We start from the raw sequence: 15,875 nt of genomic DNA, 5'->3' as shown, positions 1-15,875 counted from the left end.
AGCAAGACTCTGTCTCTGCAAAAAAAAAAAAAATATATATATATATATATATATACACACACACACATATATATATATACACACACATATATATATACACACACACATATATATATATACACACAAAATTAGCAAGGTGTGGTGCCCATCTGGGGTCCCAGCTACTGGGGAGGCTGAGATGGAAGGATCGCTTGAGCCCAGGAGTTCCAGGCTGAGGTTAGCTATGATCATGCCACTGCACTGTAGGCTGGGCAACAGAGCCAGACCCTATCTCTAAAATAAACAAAATAAATAAATAAATAAATATCAGCCGGGTGCAGTCGCTCATGCCTGTAATCCCAGCACTGTGGGAGGCCAAGGTGGGCAGATCACTTGAGGTCAGGAATTCAAGACCAGCCTGGCCAACATGGCAAAACCCCATTTCTACTAAAAATACAAAATTTAGCTGGGCATAGTGGCATGCTCCTGTAACCCCAGCTACTCAGGAGGTTGAGGCACAAGAATCACTTGAACCCGGTAGGCAGAGGTTGCAGTGAGCCAAGATTGTGCCACTGCACTCCAGCCTGGGTGGCAGAGTGAAACTGTGTCTCAAAAAAATAAATAATAAATAAATAACAAATACATATCCCAGTTCTCTCAAACTCAAGTGGGATAACTTGAGGGGTACATTCTAAAGTGGTTCCCAGAACTCTTCAGAAGGATTAAGCTTCAGTTATCCACAGTGATAACTTGATTTATAACTCATCCTTTGTTGGATTTCTTCCCTCTCCTGCCTCAGTTTCCCACTCTTCTATTGATGCTTCCTTACACCACCTCCCAAAAAGACTACTTTGACTTGGTCTTCTTCCAGGGGAAACCAGACAAAGCCAATGTCTCTTTCTACCATCCTTACCACGGCATATTATTGCCTTTAGGATAAAATTCAAAACACTTAACTTTTCTCCAGAAGGTCCTATATGCTACTCCTACATTTTAATTCCCTTTCCCACAACACTGGTTTCATATTGCCTCATTTATTTTTTTTTCCCCCAAGTCAGGTTCTCACTCTGGCACCCAGGCTGGAGTGCAATGGCATGACCACAGCTCACTGCAGCCTCAACCTCTTGAGCTCAATGAATCCTCCCACTTCAGCCTCCTGAGTAGCTGGGATTACCAGATGAGCACCACTATGCCTGTGTAGTTTTTGTATTCTTTGTATGTAGAGACGGGGTTTCACCATGTTGCCCAGGCTGGTCTTGAACTCCTGAGCTCAAGCAGTCCTCCCGCCTTAGCCTCCCAAATTGCTGGGATTACAGGCATAAGCCACCACATCCTGCCTGCCTCCTTTCAATTCTTTGAATATTCTCAGCCCTCTGCCACCTCAGGGCCTTTGCACACCCCATTCCCTGGGCCTGGATCACCCTTGCCCAGCTCTTCACATGCTGGCTTGACCCTCTTCCTCCAAGTCTCAGTTCAAATTTCCTTTCTTAGACAGAATTAGTAAAGGCCTTCCTTTAATTCATCTAGTTTTTCCTGATATTCTCTTCCTTTATTGGCTTCATGGCACTTACTACAACTTGTAATCCTGTTTGTGAGTTTGCTTAAGATTTGTCTCCCGACTAGACTGGAAGCTCCAAGGAAACAGAAATCTTAGCTTTCTTAATAAGGACATGGCAGAGGGCCTAGCATATTGGAAGCCACCAACTGCCAATTTTATTTTTAAGATCAAACAAAATCTTAACCTCAAAGGGTTCACAGTATAATAGAAGAAATTTGTATACAAATATGTAATTTCCATGAAGTTAAATTGCCATGGACAGAAGGCGCTAATGGATCACAAAGCTCACAGTGTCGGATAAAAGAAATGGCACCTCATTTTATTGATCCAACAGCCTCTAAGTCCCATGAGGTACTGTGAACTCCCAAAATCTGAGACAGATCTCAGTCAATTTAGGAAGTATATTTTGCCAAAGTTAAGGATGCATGTCGGTGACACAGCCTCAGGAGGTGCTGACATGTGCCCAAGGTGGCTGGAGCACAGCCTGGCTGCCTTCTGCCATGACTGTAAGCTCCCTGAGGCCTCCCCAGAAGCTGATGCTGCTATGCTTCCTGTACAGCCTGCAGAGCCATGAGCCAATTAAACCTCATTTCTTTATAAATTACCCAGTCTCAAGTATTTATTTATAGCAGTTTGAGAACAGACTAATACAGAGGTAGAGTTTCTTTAAAATGAGCTTTACCACACAAACCATAACTATTCTCTCACCCACATTTATGTAAGTGCCCAGAAGTATAACACTCTGTTGTCCCACAATCCCCACCCCATTACAAATATTCAGACCATGTTCCTCCCTTGGCATAAAAGTCAGCAAATAGTCCCTTCCTTTTCTGCCCCTCTAACCCCAGTGTGGGACTAGTGCTAATGATTATTATGACCAGTATGTCAACTGATCACAACTTAACAGAATTGAATACTCAAAGAATCAAAGGATTACAAAGAGCCTAATGAGATTTGTCTGATTATGAATTTAATAAAGGTAAAAATTATATGCCCAACTTGAGAGGAAACCCTTATTACTTTTTCCCTCCCCTACCAAAGAAAGTTAACAGAGGTAAGCATCCATTTAGGTCCTTCCTTTTTAAATTTGCATAATAAAAATTTTCAACACAGAGAAGTAGAGAGAGCTGGGCACAGTGACTCAGGTCTGTAATCCCAGCACTTTGGGAGACTGAGGTGGGAGGATCCTTTGAGCCCAGGAGTTCAAGACCAGCCTGGGCAACATGGTTGAGACCCCATCTCTGGAAAAAAGAAAAAAATTCGCCAGAATGGTGACACATAACTGTGGTTCCAGCTACTCAGCAGGCTGAGGTGGAAGGACTGCTTGAGCCAGAGAGGTCGTGGTTGCAGTGAGCCATGATCACGCCACTGCACTCCACCTTGGGCAACACGGCGAGACCCTGTCTCAAATAAAGAGAAATAGAAAGAGTAATATCATGAACCCATCACTCCTGTATCTATTGCTCATCTTCAACAATCATCAAGGCCAATTTTATTTCATCTCTAACCTCCCTTCCTGTCCCCATACATTTAACTCCTACCTTGAAACTTTGGGATATATTTTTTTAATTTCAGGTATCACAGATATCACGTCATTTCATCTACAAATACCTCATCTGTAATACGTATCTCTTAAAAATAATATTTTAACATTACTACTATCCAAATTTTTTAAATCCCTTAATTTCATCAAATATCCCTGTGTACTTATTTCCTTATGTAAACCAAAAATAAAATTCTAAGGCCCCCCCAACCATCCAAATGGACCCCTCCTCCCAGCCAAAAGCATTTCAAAGTTAACCCAAAAAACTAGTTCAGGCCATAATGGAAGAGGGGGTCAAACATGTCCCATTATATCCTCCATCATTAACATCAAAACAGAGCTTAAGTCTGAAAAGAAACATTTACAATCTATTCTCTCTGAAGCCTGCTACTTGGAGGCTTCAGCAGCATGATAAAACCTTGGTTTCCACAACCCTTTATCATAACCCAGATATTCCTATCTATTGACAATAACTCTTTCAACCAATTGCCAATTAGAAAATTCTAAAATCTAGGCTGGGCATGGTGGCTCACACCTGTAATCCCAGCACTTTGGAGCCCCAAGTGGGCAGATCACTTGAGGTCAGGAGTTCAAGATCAGCTTGGCCAACATGGTGAAACCCCATCTCTACTAAAAAAAAAAAAAAAAAAAAAAAATCAGCCGGGTGTGGTGGCACATGCCTGTGATCCTAGCTACTCAGGAGGCTGAGGTGGGAGGATTCCTTGAACTCGGGAGGCATAGGTTGCAGTAAGCCAAGATTGTACCACTGCACTCCAGCCTAGGCAACAGAGCGAGACTCCATCTCAAAAATAAATAAAATCTACTTATGACCTGGAAGCCCCCCTACTTTGAGCTGTCCTGCCCTTCCAGATCAAACCAATGTAAATCTTCACATGTATTGATGGATGTATCGTGTTTCCCTAAATGCATAAAAGCTAGCTGTACCCCGACCACCGTGGGCACATGTCCTCAGGACTTCCTGAGGCTGTGTCATGGGCGTGCCCTTAATTTTGGCAAAATAAACTTTGTAAATCAACTGAGACCTGTCTCAGATACTTTTGGGTTCACACCTAAGTGTCTCATGTTGTGTTTGTTTTATAGTTGGCTTGTTCAAATCAGGATCCAAACAAGGTCTACACTTGCATTTAGTTGATAAGTCTCTTAAATCTGTTTTAATTTATGGCTTTTGCTTCCATCTGCCATGGCTCCCCACCCACCACACCCTGTACCAGGATTACATTTTGAGACAATCTTTCCAAGCCTTGTGAACACACTGTTTTCTGATTTCAACTGACTCATCTCTCCTGCTAAACAAATAAAAACCTAATAGACCACCTTCTTTTTATTTTAAATTTCTTTTTTTGCTGAGAAAGGGTCTCACCATGTTAGTCAGGCTGGTCTTGAACTCACGGCGTCATGCAATCCTCTCTCCTCAGCCTCCCAACGCACTGGGATTATAGGCATGAGCCAACATGCCTGGCCTAGACACCCTTCTTTAAGATATAACTTTAAGGGGTATGCTTGGATTTAGGTCCATGTTAAAGTATTAAAATTTATCAATGAAAGATAGTCTGATTATACCTTATACTGGAGGAGATAAGAGTCAATTTCACACAACAGTTGCTATAACACTTTTTTAAAACTCTACTATCAGGGGATGTTTCACAAAAGTCAATAAGTATTTTGTTCCGTTGACGGTGCCTTTGCCATAGCTTTTAAATAATATGAAACCAGAAAATGTTTCAGTGGCAATACACATCAGTTACATCCTGATAATGGTACCCCTTCACCCTAGACCTTCTTAAGGTTACTTTTATATTCTTCTCTCTATGAAGTGGCGTAAAACTAATAGCTTCACAGGAAAAATCTCACTGAGACCTCTTGGCAAGTTTCCCCCAAGCTGAGTCGCATCTGTGGAGAACTGGTGTGAAGTGAAAACACAGGGAATAACAGATATCTGTGAATTTATTTGGGTCAACTTGACGCTATTAACTGCAGGCTTTGACGGAAATGCTGTGAACCCTCCTCCCTAGTCTGGCTTCCTTGCTTAGGACCCAGGAGGAAGCACATTCTCAAGGTCTGTTTACTCTTCCAACCTGGTTCCACTGGGCTTGCACCTCACCCCTGCACTTAACACCTGAACAGGCAAAGTTTTGCACTGTAAACTTGGAGGTGTGAGTCTCATTATTGCTTTTCCTATGGTGCATGCCTGGGATGTGTCCAGCGCTAGAACAGGCAACAGTTCAAGGCAGCCTTGATGGCACCTTTTCATGGCTTGAGTCAATTAGCAAGGGATTCCAAGCTGGCCTGGAAGTCCTGGCTGCCAGAAAGTCCCCGGAGCAACAGTTGGAATAAAAATAATAAAAACAACTACAGAGTAATTTGTGAAAATGCCAAGTACAGCACAAACACACTGACCCTCGTAAACCTTGACATGAACTGGGAGAGGTGGGGCCCAGCGTGCCTTCAGGATGGCAGAGGTGGGAGGCTGCTGCCTTCCTGCCAATTCTCCAGCCTTTCCAAATCTTCCTAACACCTAACATCGTCCAACCAAACTCTCCTAACACCGCTCACTCTACCTGACCAGACATCTGGGTCATCCAGTCTTTCATCCAAGCAGGCCCTCTCTCCACACAACTCCTTTCTTCCACAAATGAAAGTGTTGCATGTATAAGGTAAGGCCACAGCCCACAATTCTAACAGCCTGTTAAAAACAGCAGCTTCAAAAAGAGGGCCTGCTAAACAGCTCTTCAAGCCTCTAATGACTCTCAGAACCTAAATAAGTCAACATTAAACTTCCAGGCTCTACAATTTATCCTTTTCTCTTCTCCTTCCTCCCATTAAATGGTTCAGGATATACGCACCACTGTTTACAAAAAAGCAAATACTTCTCTTAAGATAAATGGACTTTCTCTAAGCTCACAGCTGTATAAGCTACAAAAAGCTACAGAAGTGATTGATAAACCACCACAGCTTAGTTTATATAGACACAATTAAAGCTAAGGACAGCCCAAATCACATTTTGTTACTACTGTATATATTGAAATAAAGACTGTTTTAGGATTCCTACACTTGACCATATTAGGAAGGTGAGGAAAAAATAATCTAAATTGGAAAGAGAGAAATAAAGGAAGATTTGATTTTATTTCATATACATTTGCAATTTTTTAACTTTATTTTATTATTATTATTATTGAGACAGGGTCTCACTCTGTCATCCAGGCTGGAGTGCAATGGCATGATCTTAGCAGCACTGCAACCTCCGCCTTCCAGGTTCAAGCAATTCTCCTGCCTCAGCCTCCCGAGTAGCTGGGATTACAGGCGTGCCATGCCAGCCTACATTTTCAATTTTTTTTTTTTTAATCCTCATTGTGGGCCAGGCACGGTGGCTCATGCCTGTAATCCCAGCACTGTAGGAGGCTGAGGCGGGTGAATCACCTGAGGTCAGGAGTTCCATATCAGCCTGACCAATATGGTGAAACCCTGTCTCTACTAAAAATACAAAAATTAGCCAGGCGTGGTGGCACATGTCTGTAGTCCCAGCTACTCCGGAGGCTGAGGCAGGAGAATCACTTGAACCTGGGAGACAGAGGTTGCAGTGAGCTAAGATCGTGTCACTGCACTCCAGCCTGGGCAACAGAGTGAGACTCCATCTCAAAACAAAATAAAAAATAAAAAATCCTCATTGTGGTTCTGCTGGGGGCAGGCCAGGGGACAGGAAAAAAGGTAGTGACCAACAAGAGACATAGATGGGGCTTCCAGGGGATGCTGGCGATGTTCCCCATTTCTGAACTGGGGTGTTTTTTGTTTGTTGTATAGAGTCAAGGTCTCACTGTGTTGCCCAGGCTGCTCTCGAACTCCTGGGCTCAAGTGATCCTCCTGCCTCAGTCTCCTAAAGTGCTGGGATTACAAGCATGAGCCTCCGTGTCTGGCCAAGGATCATTCTTGGTTTTCTGCCTTAGTAAGTTCCAAAAATACCACTTTCCCCCTTTCCTTCACCTCCCCCAAGTCTGCCTCAGTTGGGCTGGGGTGGGATGCAGCTATCTGCTTTTATAAAAGTCATATAATTCGCAGGTTCTTGGGATTTGGAAAAAGTAATAATAATAATAAAAGTCATGTGAGATAACTTCTGAGCAGGTGGTTTAGGAACACACTTTAAGATACAGTGAGTTCTTAGAGGCCTCCATAAGAAATACTTAAAAATAAACTTTTGCAATATAAATGTATTTATTACCACTAAACTGAACACTTAAAAATGGTAACGATGGTAAATTATATATGTGTATTTTACTTCAATAAAAATAAATTAAAAAAATAAAAACTATTCTGTGAAAAAAATAATAAACTCTACTCTAAATGTATTTGGGTGTTATAAAAGCAGATAGCTGGATTCCACCTCAGTCCAACTGAGGCGGACTTGGGGGAGGGCGGGGAAAGGGAGAAACTGGTATTTCTCTAGTTTATCTGAGGCAGAAAACCAAGAATAATCCTTGGCCAAATGCAGTGGCTCATGCCTGTAATCCCAGCTCTTTGGGAGGCTGAGGCAGGAGGATCACTTGAGTCCAATAGTTGAAGACCAGCCTGAGCAACAAAGCAAGACCCCATCTTTACAAAAATGAAATGAAATAAAAAAAATTAGCCAGGCATGTTGGTGCATGTCTATAATCCCAGCTACATGGGAGGCCGAAGCAGGAGGATCCTCTGAGCCTAGAAGGTCGAGACTGCAGTGAGCTATGATTGTGCCACTGCACTCCAGCCAGGACACCAGAGTGAGGCAAGACCCTGTATCTTGGGAAAAAAAAAAAAAAAAAAAAAAAAAACCTTCCTCTCACACACACTGCACACACTGCCCACATCCAGACAGACATCAGTTCCATCCCATGGCCCAGCCTCTAGCCTCTCTTTCTTGATCTCCTAATATGTGTCCTGATTTTATTCTTGCCCTCTGCGTATTTGCCCTCCATATCATTTCCAGGATAATATTTCAAAAACACAAACATGACTATTTAATAAAGAGCCCCCTTTACTAGCCCCCTAACACTCACACCAAAATACATGCAATTAAGCCCAGCTCCTTAGCAAGGTCTACAGCCCTGCCTCTCTATCTTCCTCTCCCCTGACTGCGCTCATCGTCCCCACATCTCCAGCCTGCTTTCTGGTTCCCAAACACATCATGTTCTTCTGCACCTTTTTGCCTTTGCTAATTTTGTCTCCTCTGCCTGGAAGGCCCATACATTCCCTTCTCCCCCTGGCAGAGTTCTACTCAAATGTGAGGCTAAGGCCACATCAAATGCCACCTTATCTGCCTTCCTTTCCTGCTGGAAGTTCCTTCCCTTGCTATCTGTCACCACTAGAATGACTATAATGAATATATTATGTCTGTTATTTACGAAGAACTTCTCTACTAGATTATCGTCCCCTAAAGAAATGGATCATACCTTGTTCTCTATGAAGTTCTAAAGCCTTACATAGTTTCTGATGCATATTAGGTGCTCAATAAATATTTCCTCCACTGAATTTAATCAACTCTAACAAAAGAAAACCAAAAAAAATCTATTACTTGGGCTGCGCGCAGTGGCTCACGTCTGTAATCCCGACACTGGAAGGCTGAGGCAGGCAAATCACATGAGGTCAGGAGTTCAAGACCAGCCTGGCCAACATGGCGAAACCCCGTCTCTACTAAAAATACAAAAATTAGCCAGGCATGGTGTTGTGTGCCTGTAATCCCAGCTACTTGGGAGGCTGAGGAAGGAGAATGGCTTGAACCCAGGAGGCGGAGGTTGCAGTGAGCCAAGATCACGCCATTGTACTCCAGCCTGGGTGACAGAGAGAGACTCCATCTCAAAAAATAAATAAAATAAAATAAAATCTATTACTTGGCTCTTCAGCCTTGGGTTCTCTTACCTAAACTGTTTCCTTTCAGTTCCCTTCCAATTATGGTGAATACTGGTCATTTCTGGCCTACAAAGACGATGCTGCAGAGGCCATCTTTCTTTGCTAAGCCTCTTCTCATTGGCCAGGCTTGGGCCTGAGCAGCCAACACTGGTGCCAGCAACTATAATTACACACTTCTCCTGTGAACAGCGGCCATGACCCAGCAGCAAGGTGAGCACGGTAACTGGAAAGTGCTCTGTCTTTGCCAGTTCTTAGAGCCTTCTTCTGTCACCTTCTGAAGCACCAGGCAGCAGATAGAATTACCCTCACCCAGAGCAGAGATGTCTTGTAGGATACTTAACTCCCTCCAAGCCAAACCACCTTTTCTTCCAAACCTCACCTTCTCAGAGGTTGCTCTTCCAGCCTGAGATGCAGAGAATCATCTTGGAATGATTTGAGTTCTATGGGTAATCACACTGACTCAGTGGCTGGGCATAGCTTGGGGAGGCCCATGGCTGAAAACAGGTTCAGGTGGACAAGCACTGGGTCCATAGAAAGCATTTCAAAAAATTAAGATGATGAGCAGCTTTCAAATTATACCATCTTCACATTGAAAAGGACATTTAATAAATACTGAGTATCACAGAAGCAATTTAGAGATCAACAAGTCCATACCCTCATTTTACAGATGAGGAAACTGAGACCAAGAAACGGGGGGTGACTTGCCCAAGGTTACCCAGCTATTTGGCACTGAGCTTCATTCCATTCAGCATTCTTTCCAGCTTCCACACGTAAGCTCAGGGACTCGCTGGCAAAAACAAAGTCCAGGGTTTCCCAACATCTCTGCCCAGTCCATCTCTTATCGACTCACTTGTCTTTAAGAAGGTTGCACTTTTAGTCCCATGGCCTGTTTACTGAAACTGCACTCAGACCCCTCAGCAAATCCACAGGATGTCCCCTCTCCCATGCACTTGGAAGCTTCCACTTAAGCCACAGTTTCTATACCTGCACCAGACCACACAAAGTGATTTTTAAAATTACAGAATTCTGGCCCTCTATATTAGTATTTTCCATTTCAGTAGATCTGGGATGGAGCTCAAGCAAGAGTTTTTTTTGTTTGTTTGTTTGTTTGTTTTTTGAGATGGAGTCTCGCTCTGTCGCCCAGCCTGGAGTGCTGTGGTGTGATCTCGGCTCACTGCAAGCTCCACCTCCCGGGTTCATGCCATTCTCCTGCCTCAGCCTCCTGAGTAGCTGGGACTACAGGTGCCCGCCACCATGCCTGGCTAATTTTTTGTATTTTTAGTAGAGACAGGGTTTCACCGTGTTAGCCAGGATGATCTCAATCTCCTGACCGCGTGATTCGCCCACCTCAGCCTCCCAAAGTGCTGGGATTGTAGGCGTGAGCCACCACGCCCGGCCGCAAGTGTATTTTTTTTTTTTAACTCCTTCACTAAGTCTTCTGTGACTCAAAATTTCAGGACCAGTAGACCAGCTGCCCTTTTTGGGTCCTTCCTGACCTAGAGATATATGCTTCTACATAATGTGGAATCCCCCACCTCAGATTCACTGGTGTTCCATTATTTCTGATTTTTCTTTAAAAAGGATAAAATCAGAAGTATGAGTTTGTTATCCAAACTTAAAGCAAGAAAACGGGCATCCAGAGAGAATGTGAAAGTTACTCAAGGTCACCGACAGACTGCCTCCATCAGCAGTAGACGTTTTAACTCAAAGACCATGCGGTGATGCTGTCCTATAGAATAAGCAGCAAAAAAAAAAAAAAAAAAAAAAGACCTGTGACCCTGAGTGACTCAGCCACTGCCCTGCAAGGTGAAAGTCAATTAATGTCTGTGCACCATCTCTGCATCCATGACATGACAGCGATAATGTTTGCCTCCATTTCAGGCAACAGAGATGCTTATGAAACACTGAAAGGATAAAAGTGTTAGGGGAAGACACAACTGCCTTTTTTAAATAACTCAGATGTGATATTCTCCCTTAAGTGGCCACATTGAGCAAAATGTCCATTTAGATCCAGCATGGTCATATGAAATATGAGAACACTGACATCTTAAACCCCTGTTCATGTAACTTAGGCTATGGCTAACCTCAGTATGGCTACTTTAATTTATAATTTATAAAAATCAGCCTAACACCAAGATACAACTTTCTTAGGTCATTAGATTCTTAGTCTCCAGTAAATCCAAAATCCTATTATAAACTTTGCAAAAAGGGAGGTGCCTCCATGGGGAAAAAAAATCATAAACTGGTTCAACTATGAATACTGGACTCTAGGGGCTGGAAACCGAAGAGCTGGCTGAGGATCCTTGCTAAAGTAACCCAAACAACGTTCCTGGAATCATCACGCACCCCTAAGAAAACCTTTATTTTAGCTTCATACACCATCTTGTCCCAAATCCCACTAATTTATGAGCAAACAGAAACAGTGCTATTCAATAGAATGCCTTAGGTAGGATTGAAAGCTCAATAAAGTCTTGAATACAATTCCACTGAGTGATATGAGATTTCAATGGCTACCATCTCCTGGGATTGCAGCTCCTACAATGCTAAGGCTGTTTTGCAATCACGTTCTTCCACCTCCATGCATGTGAAGCTCATACTCAGAGTTCCCTCCAGTTTTCCTACTGGTCTTCAGGATGGGAAGCTCTCACTGATCTTCACTTACATGCAGTGGGAAGCCACAGAGACAGCAGTATAGTAAAAAGAGGAATCTGAAAAAATGGAGCACTGGGACAGAGCAGAGAGAAGTGGACACACAAGTTGAACAAGCTCAAGGGCTAATACCAGAGAAGCAATTGCAAAAACAGAGAAAGAGAGAAAAGGAAGAGAAAGGAGAATAACGTATCTGTTTTCAAGATAGATGGTAAGTACAAGAAATAGTTCTCAATTCCAGATTGTTTTGAGTGAGGCAGTAAGAATAGAGGTAAAGGGTGATGGGTGACAGCTGCAAGGAAGAGAAAAGTCATGTCATCCCATGCACTGACTATACCAAGGCAGTGCTGGGACCAAGAAAGCTATAGCTGTCAGGCCCAGGTGAGTTCAGGCTGACCTGGCAGACTGAACTCACACAGCAGTGTGGCTGCACACGAGGTACTTGACATTCTGGTTTCCAAGCCCACGGGGAATACAGAGCCACAGCCTGTCCTAGGCCAGTCTTGGAGGAGGACAGGAAATTCCCAGTGGGCAAAATACATGAGTTTTTTCCCCACCAAATGGACTGGAAACTTCAGCAGATCCCAATTTTGCTCAACCTACGATGTGAACTCCAAATGAAAGTTTTTTAGAACAGGCACGTAGAACAAGTCTCTCAGAGTGGTAAAACCAGATAATGTGCCTGTGCTCTCTGGAGAGCCTCAGAGTCTCTGGGAGGAAGTTGAGGCTGGCGGGGAAGACACAGGTGCCCACTTGTCCTAGGCAGCTTGGGCTACTATAAGACATGACATAGACTGGGTGACTTGAAAAACAGAAATTTATTGCTCATGGTTCTGAAGGGTAAAAGTACAAGATCAAGGCACCACCATCTAATTCTGTTTGTGGAGAAGAACCTCGTCCTGGTTTGCAGACAGCAATACCCTCACATGACTGAGAGAGGTCATCCCTCTCATGTCTCTTCTTATCAAGGCACTAATCCCATTTATGAGGGCTCCACCCTCATGACCTAATCACCTTCCAGAAGCTCCACCTCCAAATATCATCACACTGGGGATTAGGGTTTCAACATAGGAATTGGGGGCAATAGTGGAGATGACTGAACAAACATTCAGTCCATAGTATCACTAATGTTTTTCTCTTTTGTCTTATAACAAAAAATGTCAACCTACAAAAAGGTGTAACATAAACCAGTTTCCACCATACAGATTTAACAAATGTTAATATTTTGCCCTATCGCTTTTGCATCTTTATTCTAAATGTTACATCTACACTTGAACCTTATGGGACTTTTCCCTGATCTTGTTTCCTGAGAAGTAGCCACAGTCATGAAATTTGTGTTTATCATTTAAACCCCTCTTTTTAAATTTTTACTACATATATATGTGTCTGTATAAACAATATTTGCTATTATTTGGAGGTATTTTTTAAATTTGCATAAAAGGTAGTACATATGATCCTGAAACTTGCTTTTTAAAATTCAAACATTCTGTTTTTAATATTTATCCATACTGCTACATGTAGGTATTTATTTAGAGACAGGATCTTGATCTGTCACTCAGGCTGCAGTGCAGTGGTGTAGTCATAGTTCATTGCATCCTTGAACTCCCAGGCTCAGATGACCCTCTTGCCTCGGCCTCCCAAAGTGCTAGGATTATAGGCATGAGCCACCATGCCTGGCGCATTCATTTAATTGTGGTATATTCTTTCTTCGAATAGCCCTTGATTATTTATTCATTCTTCTTTTGACAGACTTTCGGTTTTCATTTTTGCTGTTACAATACTGCAATGAAATCCTCGTTTCTCTAGGGTATATACCTGGTGATAGGGTACATATATATTTACCTTCCACAAAAACTACCACAATTTCCCTATAATGGCTCTTCCACAATATGCTCACTAACAATGCGTGAGGTTTACTTTTTCTCTACACTCTAATATTGTTGACTTTTAATTTTCATTGATGAGTGTGACATAACATCTCATTTTTATTTTAGTTTGCATTTCTATGACTACTGGTAAGACTGATCATCTTCACATATTTTTTCTTCTTCAGATTACCCTCTTCTGGGAATTGCCTGTTCATAATCTTTTCTCACTTTTCCTTTTTTTTTTTTTTCTTGGTTAGGAAGTTGTCTCTCAGTTATTTACAGGAGTTCTTTATATTCTTTGCATACTCTGGATGCTAACCCTTTGTTGACTGTGTAGAATGCAAAGTATTCTCCCAAAAGGTAATTTGTATATTAACACTGTTTTGGTTATCTTTTGTCATTCAGAAGGGTTTTATTTCTTAATATAGTCAAGTGTATCAACTCTTCCTTTACAGTTGTAATTTTTGTGTTTTGTATAGAAATTCTTCCCTATCCTGAATGATAGTCTCCTATAACTCATTTTAGAGTTTTGCTTTTTGTAATTAGAGCTTTAATTATTCTAAGATGTATTTTTGTGTATGATAGATTATAGACATATATTTTAATATTTTCTCATATAGCTATCCAGTTGCCACAGCAACATTTATTGGAATAGGCCATCATTTTCCCTGATTTGTAATGTCTCTTTTATCACACGTCATGTTTCGTGTATGTTTGGGAGTCTTTGTGGGCTCTCTATTCTTTTCTATTAGTCTTTCTGCTTCATCACTCTGCCAGTATCACACTGTTTTTGATTAAATAGCTACTTAATGAGTCTTGATATCTGCCAAAGCAAGACTCCTCCCCTTCCCCTCCCATTTTCTTCAATTTTTTTTTCAAAATTTTCTTAGCTTATTCTTAGCTTCTTCATCTTCCAAATTAATTTTTGTTTTAGCCTGTGAATTTCAATGAAATTTCTGTTTGGGATTGTGTTAGTTTAGGGGTTAATCAGAAACACAGAACCACTGCAAGTGATATAGAGTAAGGGATTTATTATAGGGCTGAGACCTCATACAATTGTGGAAGGTAAACATTTTATGCAAGGTCATTGGTTCCATGTCTGGTGTCAGACCTCAAGTCACCAGAGCCAGCAGTAGGGAAAGAAGATGAATAGGAAAGACCACGAATAATTAGGAACCTGTAAGGGCAAACCCATGTCTGTCTGTCACTATCCTCAACCTTCGTGACGACCAGCAGGATACGCCAGCACCCTTCCTCATGGAGCTGCCACACAAAGCTGGTCCAGCTGCTATTTCATGAGCTGTAACAGGGCCTGGCCCTATACTGACCTTCAGGGCATAAAAATGGTTACTATTTCACCTCCACCTTCCAATCTCCCCAAAATTTTTTTCTCATGGCTTACCTTAACCCACAACCATTCAATGAAGGGATGTCTATGTAACAAAATTCCTACTCAGCTAAGCTGACACTGTTCAAAGCTGTCTCTGAGATTTTATTTGGAATGGCTTAAATGTATGATGAATTTAGACCACTTGATAGCTTTAAAATATTGGCTTATTTCATCTATAATATTAGTTTATGTTTTCTTTTATTCAGATCTTTATGATCCTTGAAATGTTTCATACATTTTTCCAGAACATTCTTACACATATTTTGAAACTTAAGAACTGTATAATTTTTTTAAGATGGGTCTCACTATGTTGCCTAGCCTGGTCTCAGACTCCTGGGGCCAAGTGTTCCTCCCCCATTCGCCTGCCAAGTAGCTGAGGTTACAGGCATACACCACTGTACCCAGCTCAGGACCTTACAATTTTTGTTTGATACTTTGAATGGGACCTTTAAAAATTATTGTTTTAGTCCATTTTGTGCTCTTATAACAAAACACATGAGACGGGGGAAGTCTCTCTGAACCTATTCTTGTCCAGGGGGTTGCCCAAAAGAAGAAGAAAAACATATGTGAGACTGGGTAATTTATAAAGAAGTTTCTTTGGCTTATAATTCTGGGGGCTGGGCAATCCAGAATTTGGTAGCCCATCTGTTGAGAGTCTCATGCGCTTCAACTCATGGCAGAGAGCAGAAGAGGAAGCGGGCATGTACAAAAAGACCAAATGTGAGGGGCAACAACCCGGTCTCAGATAACCAATCCAGTCCACAGAGACAGCATTAATCTATCCATGAGGGATCCACCCCTATGACTTTAACACTTCCCGCTAGGCCCTACCTCCCAACACTGCCGCATCAAAACTCGAATTACAACATGAGTTTTGGCAGGAACAAACTACATCCAAACTATAGCAATTATGTAGACTAAATGATTTACAGTAAAGGTTTTGATTTCTGTAAGTCTCTTGAAAGTGTACCTACTAGTATCTCTAACTATTAT

At 42.1% G+C, this 15,875-nt stretch overlaps 1 long non-coding RNA gene across 2 annotated transcripts in view; it reads right to left on the bottom strand.

Annotated features, from left to right (window-relative positions):
* LOC129393079 (uncharacterized) overlaps nt 1-15,875 on the bottom strand; it is a 189,241-nt gene that overhangs the window by 142,598 nt on the left and 30,768 nt on the right. The gene's annotated exons all lie outside the window — the stretch shown is intronic.

The sequence above is a fragment of the Pan paniscus genome, chromosome 11 (genome assembly GCF_029289425.2).
Source record: "Pan paniscus chromosome 11, NHGRI_mPanPan1-v2.0_pri, whole genome shotgun sequence".
NCBI classification, from domain to species: domain Eukaryota; kingdom Metazoa; phylum Chordata; class Mammalia; order Primates; family Hominidae; genus Pan; species Pan paniscus.
The sequence above is the reverse complement of the archived record's forward strand: the minus strand, read 5'-3'. Positions and strand labels throughout refer to the sequence as shown.